The following is an 11,567-nucleotide window of genomic DNA, read 5'->3' on the forward strand; positions in this document are numbered from 1 at the left end:
ATACATAGTACATAATACATAGTATATGATATATATTATATCTCTCTCTCTCTCACCACAAGAAAGTCACTGCACAAACCTAACTGCAGCCAAAAGACCCATACAGATGTTTGGTCCTCTAAAAGCACCCAGCAACAAAACCAAGTGATTATACACACATACACCAGAGTCACACCCTCGAGGGAAAAAGAATAAAAAGTCAAAAATCCCAATCCAAATGATATCAGCTTCCAAAAAGAAGTGTCAGCTCCCTGTGTTGAGAGGCAATCAGCACATGAACTCTGGCAATACAAAAACCCAGAGAGTTTGTCACCTCCAAAAGACTGTACTAGCTCCCTAGCAATGAATCTTTTTTTTTTTTTTTTTGGAGACAGAGTCTTGCTCCGTCACCAAGGCTGGGGTGCAGTGGTGCGATCTCGGCTCACTGCAAGCTCCGCCTCTGGGGTTCATGCCATTCTCCTGCCTCAGGCTCCCGAGTAGCTGGGACTACAGGCTCCTCCAGCCACCACACCTGGCTAATTTTTTGTATTTTAGTAGAGACGGGGTTTCACCGTGTTAGCCAGGATGGTCTTGATCTCCTGACCTTGTGATCCGCCCCCCTCGGCCTCCCAAAGTGCTGGGATTATAGGAGTGAGCCAACGCGCGGGGCCCCCTAGCGGTGAATCTTAACCAGAATGAAATGCCTGAAATGAGAGGTGCTGAATTCAGAATCCAACACAAAGAAAACAGGAAAATGATCCGGGATCTGAAAGACAACATAGCTATATAAGAAAGAACCAAACAGAACTTCTTGAATGGCAAAATTCACTTAAGGAACTTCAAAATACAACTGAAAGCCTTAACAACAGACCAGACCAAGCAGAAGAAAGAATTTCAGAGCTCAAAGACCAGTCCTTCAAATCAGTTAAGTCAGACAAAAATAAAGAAAAAAAAATTTTTTAAACATGAGCAAAGTCTTTGGGAAATACAGAATTATGTAAAGTGACCAAATCTACAACTTGTTGGCATTCTGAGAGAGAATAAGAGAAAGTAAGCAACTTGGAAAATATATTTGAGGATATAATTCAAAAACATTTCCCCAATCTTGCTAGAGAGGTCAATATGCAGATACAAGAAATCTAAGTGTATTAGTTAATTTTCATGCTGCTGATAAAGACATACCCAAAACTGGGAAAAAAAGGTTTAATTGGACCTACAGTTCCACATGGCTGGGGAGGGCTCAGAATCATGGCAGGAGGCAAAAGGCACTTCTTACATGGCGGCTGCAAGAGAAAAATGAGGAAGAAGCAAAAGCATAAACCCTCATGATATCCATCAGATCTCATGAGACTTATTCACTCTCATGAGAATAGCATGGGAAAGACTGGCCCATGATATTCAATTACCTCCCCTTGGGTCCCTTTCATAACGTGGGAATTCTGAGAGATACAACTCAAGTTGTGATTTGGGTGGGGTCACAGCCGAACCATATCACCAAGGAACTCCAGTGAAAGACTATAGATGATGACCATCCTGAAGGCACTTAGTCATCAGACTATCCAAAGTCAACACAAGAGAAAAAATCTTAAAAGCAGTGAGAGAAAAGGACCATATTACCTATAAAAGAAAACCCATCAGACTAAGAGACAGGTTTCTTATTTTTAACATTCTTAATGAAAAGAAATACCAGCCAACCATTTTATATCCTGGCAATCTAAGCTTCATAAATGAAGGAGAACTAGAGTATTTCCACACAAGCAATTGCTACCAGAAATTTTTAGCACCAGATGAGTCCTATAATAGATGCTTAAGGGAGTTTTAAACATGGAAGTGAAAGAATGATATTCACTACCAGAAAAGCAGATGTAAAAACATAGCCCACAGATGCTATAAAGCAACTATAAAGTCAAGACTACAAAGCAACTAACTAACAACACTATGATAGGAACAAAACCTCACATATCAATACTAAGCTTAAATGTGAATGGCCTAAATACTCCACTTAAAAGACAGAGTGGCCAATTGGATTTAAAAACCACCCATCTGTAATCCCAGCACTTTGGGAGGCTGAGACAGGTGGATCACGAGGTCAGGAGATCGAGACCATCCTGAGCTACACGGTGAAACCCCGTCTCTACTAAAAATACAAAAAACTAGCCGGGCAAGATGGCGGGCGCCTGTAGTCCCAGCTACTCGGGAGGCTGAGGCAGGAGAATGGCCTAAACCCGGGAGGCGGAGCTTGCAGTGAGCCGAGATCGTGCCACTGCACTCCAGCCTGGGCGACAGAGCTAGACTCCGTCTCCAAAAAATAAAAAATAAAAAAAAATAAAACCACCCATCCTTCTGCTGTCTTCAAGAGACCCATCTCACATGTAGAGACACTTATAGGCTCAAAATAAAGGGATGAAGAAAGTTCTATTATGTAAACGAAAAACAAAAATAATATAAATCTTTTTTATTATTATACTTTAAGTTCTGGGATACATGTTCAGAATGTGCAGGTTTGTTACATAGGTATACATGTGTCATGGTGGTTTGCTGCACCCATCAACCCATCATATACATTAGGTATTTCTCCTAATGCTATCCCTCCCCTAACCCCCCACCTGCTGAAAGACCTTGGTCTGTGATGTTCCCCTCACTGTGTCCATGTGTTCTCATTGTTCCACTCCCACTTATGAGTGAGAAGACATGGTGTTTGGTTTTCTTTTCCTGTGTTAGTTTGCTGAGAATGACTTTTAGCTTCATCCATGTCCCTGCAAAGGACATGAACTTGTCCTTTTTAATAACTGCATGGTACTCCATGGTGTATATGTGCCACATTTTCTTTATCCAGTCTATCATTGATGGGCATTTGCATTGGTTCCAAGACTTTGCTATTGTGAACAGTCTTGCAGTAAACATATGTGTGTATGTGTCTTTATAGCAGAATGATTTCTAATCCTTTGGGTATACACGCAGTAATGGAATTGCTGGGTCAAATGGTATTTCTGGTTCTAGATCTTTAAGGAATCGCTACACTGTCTTCCACAATGACTGAATTAATTTACACTCTCACCAACAGTGTAAAAGCATTCCTATTTCTCCACATCCTCTCCAGCATTTGTTGTTTCCTGACATTTTAATGATCACCATTCTGACTGGCATAAGATGGTATCTCATTGTGGTTTTGATTTGCATTGCTCAAAAGACCAGTGATGATGAGCTTTTTGTCATATGTTTGTTGGCTGCATAAATGTCTTCTTTTGAGAAGTGTCTGTTCATATCCTTTGCCCACTTTTTGATGGGGTCTCTTCTTGTAAATTTGTTTAAGTTCTTTGTAGATTCTGGATGTTAGCCCTTTGTCAGATGGATAGATAGCAAAAGTTTTCTCCCATTTCATAGTTGCCTGTTCAATCTGATCATAGTTTCTTTTACTATGCAGAAGCTCTTTAGATTAATTAGATCCCATTTGTCAATTTTGGCTTTTGTTGCCATTGCTTTTGGTGTCTTAGTCATGAAATCTTTGCCCATGCCTATGTCCTAAATGATATTACCTAGATTTTCTTCTAGGGTTTTTATGGTTTTAGGTCTTACCTTTAAGTCTTTAATCTGTCTTGAGTTAATTTTTGTATAAGGTGTAAGGAGGGGGTCCAGTTTCAGTTTTCTACATATGGCTACCCAGTTTTTCCAACACTATTTATTAAATAGGCAATCCTTTCTCCATTGCTTGTTTTTGTCAGGTTTGTCAAAAATCAGATTGTTGTAGATGTGTGACTTTATTTCTGAGGCCTCTGTTCTGTTACATTGGTCTATGTATCTGTTTTGGTACCAGTACCATGCTGTTTTGGTTACTGCAGCCTTGTAATATAGTTTGAAGTCAGGTAGTGTGATGCCTCCAGCTTTGTTCTTTTTGCTTAGGATTATCCTGGCTATACAGGCTCTTTTTCGGTTCCATATGAAATTCAAAGTAGTTTTTTCTAATTCTGTGAAGAAAGTCAATGGTAGTTTGACGGGGATAGCATTGAATCTATAAATTACATTGGGCAGTATGGCCATTTTCACTATATTGATTCTTCCTATCCATAACCATGGATTGGTTTTCCATTGGTTTGGGTCGTCTCTGATTTCCTTGAGCAGTGGTTTGTAGTCCTTCTTGAAGAGGTCCTTCACATCCCTTGTAATTTTTATTCCTAGGTATTTTATCCTCTTTGTAGCAATTGTGAATGAGACTTCACTCATGATTTGGCTCTCTGTCTATTATGGGTGTATAGAAATCCTTGTGATTTTTGCACTTAATTATGTCTCCTGAGACTTTGCTGAAGTTGCTTATCAGCTTAAGTAGATCTGGGGCTGAAACAATGGGGTTTTCTAAATATACAATCATGTCATCTGTAAACACAGTCAATATGACTTCCTCTCTTTCTATTTGAATATACTTTATTTATTTTTCTTGCATGATTCCCCTGGCCATAACTTCCAATACTATGTTGACTGGGAGTGGTGAGAGAGGACATCCTTGTCTTGTGCTGGTTTTCAAAGGGCGTGCTTCCAGCTTTCTCCCATTTAGTATGATACACTGTGAGTTTGTCATAAATCGTTCTTATTATTTTGAGATAGGTTCCATCAATACCAAGTGTATTGAGAGTTTTTAGCATGAAGGGGTGTTGAATTTTATCAAAGGCCTTTTCTGCCTGTACTGAAATAATCACCACTGATCCCAAAGAAATACAAACTACCATCAGAGAATACTAAAAACATCTCTATGCAAATAAATTTAAAAATCTAGAAGAAATGGATACATTCCTGGACACATACACCCTCCCAAGACTAAACCAGGAATAAGTTGAATCCCTGAATAGACCAATAACAAGTTCTGAAATTGAGGAAGTAATTATTAGCCTACCACCAAAAAAAGCCCAGGACCAGATGGATTCACAGCCAAATTCTACCAGAGCTACAAAGAGGAGCTGGTACCATTCCTTCTGAAACTATTCCAAACAATAGAAAAAGAGGGGCTCCTCTCTAACTCATTTTATGGAGACCAGCATCACCCTGATACCAAAACCTGGCAGATAACACGACAAAAAAAATTTCAGGCCAATATCCCTAATGAATATTGATGCAAAAATCCTCAATAAAATACCGGCAAACTGAATCCAGCAGCAAATCAAAAAGCTTATCCACCATGAGCAAGTCAGCTTCATCCCTGAGATGCAAGGCTGGTACAACATACACAAATCAATAAATGCAATCCATCACATAAACAGAACCAATGACAGGAGTCACTATTCCTATGTCAGATAAAACAGACTTTAAACCAACAACAGTAAAAAAGGACAACGAAGGGCATTGTGTAATGATAAAGCATTCAACTCAACAAGCAGATTTAACTATCCTAAATATGTATGTACCCAACTGGAGCACCAGATCTATAAAACAATTACTTCTAGACCCAAGAAAAGGCTTAGATAGCCACACGATAATAGTGGAAGACTTTAATACTTCACTGATAGCATTAGACAGATCATTGATGCAGAAAACAATGAAATTCTGAACTTAAATTTAACCCTTGACGTATGAGAGTTAATAGACATCTACAAAATACTCCATCCAACAACCACAGAATATACATTCTTCTAATCTGCACATGGAACATAAACTAAGATTGACCACATCCTGAGTCTTAAAGTAAATCTCAATAAATTCAACAAAATTGAAATCATATCAAGCATCTTCTTGGACCACAGTGGAATAAACCAGAAATCAGTACCAAGTGGAACTCTCAAAAACCACACAAATATATGGAAACTAAAGAACTTGCTTCTGAATAACTTTTTGGTAAACGATAAAACTAAGGCAGAAATTTAAAAATTCATTTCAACAAATGAAAATAAGACACAATATACCAAAACCTCTGGATGCAGCAAAAGCAGTGTTAAGAGGAATATTTATAGCACTAACCACCTACATCAATAATATAGAAAAATCTCAAGTTAAAAATCTAATATCACACCCAGAGGAAGTAGAAAATCAAAGATAACCAAAACTCAAAGCTAGCAGAAGAAAATAAATAACTACAATCATTGCAGAACTTAATTAAATGGAAACCAAAAAAAAAATCACAAAGGGTCAATTAAATGAAAAGCTGGTGAAAAGATAAACAAATTGATGGACCTCTAGCTAGATTAATAAAGAAAAAAAGAAAGAAAAGATCTAAATAAGCACAATCAGGAATGACAAAGGTGACATTACAACCAATCCCACAGAAATACAAGAGATTTTCAGAGACTATTATGAACCCCTACATATATATACAAATTAGAAAATCTAGAGGAAATACATCAATCCTGGGAAACACATAATCTCCCAAGATTTAATTAGTAAGAAACGGAAACCATGAACAGACCAATAATTTGTTCCAAAGTTGAACCAGTAATTTCAAAAACCTACCAATCAAGAAAAGCCCCTGATCAGATGGATTCACAGCTAAATTCTACAGGACAGGCAAAGAGGAAATGGTACCAATTCTACTGAAACTATTCCCAAAACTTGAGGAGGGATTCTTCTCATACTCATTCTATGAAACCAGTATTATCCTGATAAAAAGTCTGGCAAAGACACAACACAAAAGAAAACCATAGGCCTATACTCCTGAAGAACATAGATTCAAAAATTCTAAACAAAATATTAGTAAACTGCATTCAGTTGTACATTAAAAAGTTAATTCACTGAGATCAAGTGAGTTTTATTTTGGAGATGCAAGAATGCTTCAACATATGCAAATCAGTAAATATGATTCCTACTCACTGTAGTAAAGACATGGAATCAACCTAGTTTCCCATAAATAGTCAATTGTATAATGAAAATGTGATAGATATACACCGTAGAGTACCAGGTAGTCATAAAAAAGAACAAAATCATGTCCTTTGCGCAACATGAAAGCCATTATCCTAAGCAACTTAATGCAGGAAAAGAAAAGCAATACTGCATATTCTCATTTGTAAGTGAGAGCCAAACACTGGGTACTCTGGACGTAGATATGGGAACAATAGGCATTGGGGACTACTGTGGGGAGTGAGGAAGTGGGCAAGGGTTGAAAAACTAACTGTTGGGTACTGTGCTCACTATCTGGGTGATGGGATCATTTGTAACCCAAACCTCATCATCATGCAATATACCCATGTAGCAACTTGCACACATACCCCCTGAAACTAAAAAAGTTGAAATTATAAAAAAAGTTTAATGTGATTCACCACATAAACAGAATTAAAAACCATCTCAATAAATGCAGAAACAACTTTTGATAAGATCTAACATCTCTTCATGATAAAAACTCTCAAAAAACTAGGCATTATAGGAACATGCCTCAAAATAATAAGAGCCGTCTATGACAGACCCACAGCCAATATCATACTGAATGGACAAAGTTGGAGGCATTCCCCTTAAGAACTGAAACAAGACAAGGATGTCTACTCTCACCTCTCCTATTCAACATAGTACTGGAAGTCCTAGCCAGAGCAATCAGGCAAGATAAATAAATGGCACCCAAATAGAAAGAGAAGAAGTCAGATTACCTCTTCACTGATGATATAATCCTATATCTAAAAAAAACAAAAGATTCTGCCAAAAGACTCCTAGGCCTAATAAACAACTTCAGTAAAGTTTCAGGATACAAAATCATGTATAAAAATCAGTAGCACTTCTATCACCAATAGCCCTTGTGGAAAGGAGTTTGGAGATTTTAAATCATTCTGCTAAAAAAAAAAAAACAAAAAACAAAAAAAACAAAAAAACCTGCACTCATATTTGTCACAGTAATATTCACAATAACAAAGACATGAAATCAACGTAGGGTCCCATCAATGGTGAACTGGATAAAGAAAATGTGGTACATATACACAATGGAATACTACATAGTTATAAAAAAGAATAAAATTTCCTTTGCAGCAACACATGAAGGCAGCTGGCAGCCATTATCTTTAGCAAATTAGTGCAGAAACAAAAAAGCAAATACCATGTTCTCACTTAAAAGTGGGAACTAAACATTGGATACACACAGATATAAAGATAGAAATAATACAATGAGGACTCCAAAGGGAAGTTGGGGGGATGGAAGGCTGAAAAACTCTCTGTTGGGTACTATATTTACTATTTGGGTAACAGGATCAATAGAAGCCCAAACCTCATCATTATGCCATGTAATAAACCTGCACATTTACCCCAAGAATCTAAAATTTTTAAAAACAATAAGAGAAACTTTGGAAACTGTGCAAATAAATGGAAATCAAACAATAACAATATGCTCCTAAATGACCATTATTGGGTCAAAAAATAAATGGAGGAAATCAAAAATAAAATGAATGAAATCAAAATACAAAGTGCCAAAACCTATGAGATACAGCAAAAGCAGTGCTATAGAGAAAGCTTATAGCCATAAATACCTACATCAAAAAATAGACTTAAAATAAACAATCTAATGATGCACCTCAGGTAACTAGAAAAACAAGACCAAACCAAACCAAAATTAGAAGAAAAAAAATAAAGATCAGAGAAGAAATAAATAAAATACAGGAAAAAAAAACCCAAAGAATTAATGGAACAAAAAGTTGGTTTTTTCAAACAAATAAAAAATTAACTACTTTCTATACTAACCAAGAAAAAAAGTGAAAAGACAAATAAACAAAATGGAAATAAAAAACATATTACACCTGGTACCACAGAAATACAATAGATCAGAGACTATTTGAACAAATATATATAAACAAACTGGAAAACCTAAAAGAAATGGATAGATTCCTAGACACATACAACCTACCAAGACTGAATAAAAAAAATTAGAAAACCCAAACAGACCAATAACAAGTAATGAGATCAAAGCAGTAATAAAAATTCCTCTAACAAAGAAAAGTCCAGGACCAGATGGCTTCTCTGCTGAATTCTACCAAATTTAAAGAAAAACTAACACCAATTCTCCTCAAACTATCTCAGACATTGGAGAGGAAAGAATTCTTTCTAATTCATTCTACAAGGCCAGAATTACCCTCAGCCTAAAATCAGATAAGAATGCAAAACCACCACTAAAAAAACTGTAGACTAATAGCCCTGATGAACATAGATGCAAAATGCAAAAATCCTCAACAAAATACTAGCAAGGTAAATCCAACAGCACATCAAAAAAATAATACACCATGATCCCTGGTACTTATCCCAGTGATTCATGGATAGTTCAACATATGCAAATCAATGAATGTGACACCTCACATCAACAGAATGAAGAATAAAAACCATACAATTATTTCAATGAATGCAGAGAAAGTATTTGATAAATTTCAACATCCCTTCATGATAAAAACCTCAACAAAGTAGGCATAGAAGGGATGTACCTCAACATAATGGAAGGCACATATGACAAACCCATAGCTAAGATCATACTGAATGAAGAAAAGTTGAAATCCTTCCCTCTAAGAACTAGAATAAAACAACAATGCCCACTTTCACCACTCCTATTCAACATAGTGCTAGAAATCCTAGCCAGAACAATCGGGCAAGAGAAAGAAATAAATGGCAGCCAAATTGGAAAAGAGGAAGTCAAATTGTCTCTCTTTGCCAATAATATAATTTTATGTCTAGGAAAACCTAAAGACTTCACCAAAAACGTTTTAGACATGATAAATTCAATAAAGTTTCAGGATACAAAAATCAATTACAAAAATCAGTAGCATTTGTATACACAATAATGAAGTAGCTGAGAAAGAAATTAAGAATGCAATACCACTTATAATAGCTACAAGAAGATAATGAAATACCTAGGAATAAATTTAACTTAGATAAAAGACCTGTACAAGGAAAACTAAAAAGTACTGGTGAAAGAAATTGAAGAGGACACAAAAAATGGAAATACATTTCATGCTCATAGATCAGAAGAATTAATATTATTAAAATGGCCATGCTGCCCAAAGCAATCAACAGTTTCAATGGAATCTCTATCAAAATACCGATGTCATTTTTCACAGAATTAGAAAAAACAATCCTAAAATTTTCATGGAACCAAATAAGAGCCCAAAAAGCCAAAGCAACATGAGCAAAAGGAACAAAACTAGAGGCATCACATTACCTGATTTCAGTATATATTACAAGGCTATAACTAAAACAGCATAGTATTAGTAAATAAAACAGTTACATAGACCAATGGAATAGAATGGAGAATCCAGGCCAGGTGCAGTGGCTAATGCCTGTAATCCCAGCATTTTGGGAGCTCGAGGCAGGCAGATCACTTAAGGCCAAGAGTTTGAGCTCAGTCTGGCCAACATGGCAAAAACCCATCTCTACTAAAAATACAAAAAATTAGCCAGGCATGGTGGTATGTACCTGTAATCCCAGCAACTCAGAAGGATAAGGCAGGAGAATCGCTTAAACATAGGAGGTAAAGGTTGCAATGAGCCAAGATTTGCTTCTGCTCTCCAGCCTGGGCAACAGAGCAAGACTCTGTCTCAGGAAAAAAAAAAATAGAGAGAATCCAGAAATAAACCCTTGTATTTACAGCCAACTGATTTTTGACAAAGGTGCCAAGAACACACATTAGGGAAATGACAATATCTTCAATTAACGGCGATGGGAAATTTAGATATCTACATGCAGAGGAATATAGATATCTTCTATCTAAGCCCCTATCTTCACTACATCAAATATTAATTCAAGGTAGATTATAGACTTAAACATAACATTTAGAACTATAAAACTACTAGAAGAAAACAGAGGGAAAACTCTTCAGTACATTGGTCTGGGCAAAGATTTTACAGCTAAGACCTCAAAATCACAGGCAACAAAAATTAAAATAGACAAATAGTAACGTATTAAACTAAAAAGCTGCTGCATATCAAAAGAAACAACCAAGAGAGTGAAGAGACAACCTATTAAATGGGAGAAAATATTTGTAAGCTATTCATCCATCAAGGCATTAATATCCAGAATAGATAAGGAACACAAACAACTCAACAACCAAAAAACCCCACAAATAATCATATTAAAGTGGGCAAAGGACACAAACAGCTCTTTCTGAAAATAAGGCATACAAATGGCCATACACAAACGGTATATGAAAAAATACCCAACATCACTATGCATCAGAGAAATGTGAATGGAAACCACAATGAGATATCATCTTACTCCAGTTAGAATGGCTGTCATTAAAAAGACGAAAAATACCAGATGCTGGTGAGAATGCAGACAAAAGGAAACTCTTACACGCTGTCGATGGGAAAGTAAATTAGTACAACCACTATGAAAAATAGTATGACGATTTCGTTAAAAACTAAAAACACAACTACCATACAATCCAGCAACTCTACTTCTGAGTATTTATCCAAAGGAAAAAGAAATCAATACATGAATATCTGTACTTGCATGTTTGTCTCAGTCCTAGATAGTGCTATATCACAGTAGCACTATCCAAACATCCATTTGTCTGTTGATCGACATTTAGGTTAGAATCAATTCAGTAAACAATGTAACCCTGAGCACTGTCTCATGGAATTTATGGTCTAAGTGAGATGGACAATAATCAATAAATGATTCAATTATTATAAGCTATGAGTCCACCAAATGTA

The sequence above is a fragment of the Colobus angolensis genome, unplaced genomic scaffold, assembly GCF_000951035.1.
Source record: "Colobus angolensis palliatus isolate OR3802 unplaced genomic scaffold, Cang.pa_1.0 Scaffold95, whole genome shotgun sequence".
NCBI classification, from domain to species: domain Eukaryota; kingdom Metazoa; phylum Chordata; class Mammalia; order Primates; family Cercopithecidae; genus Colobus; species Colobus angolensis.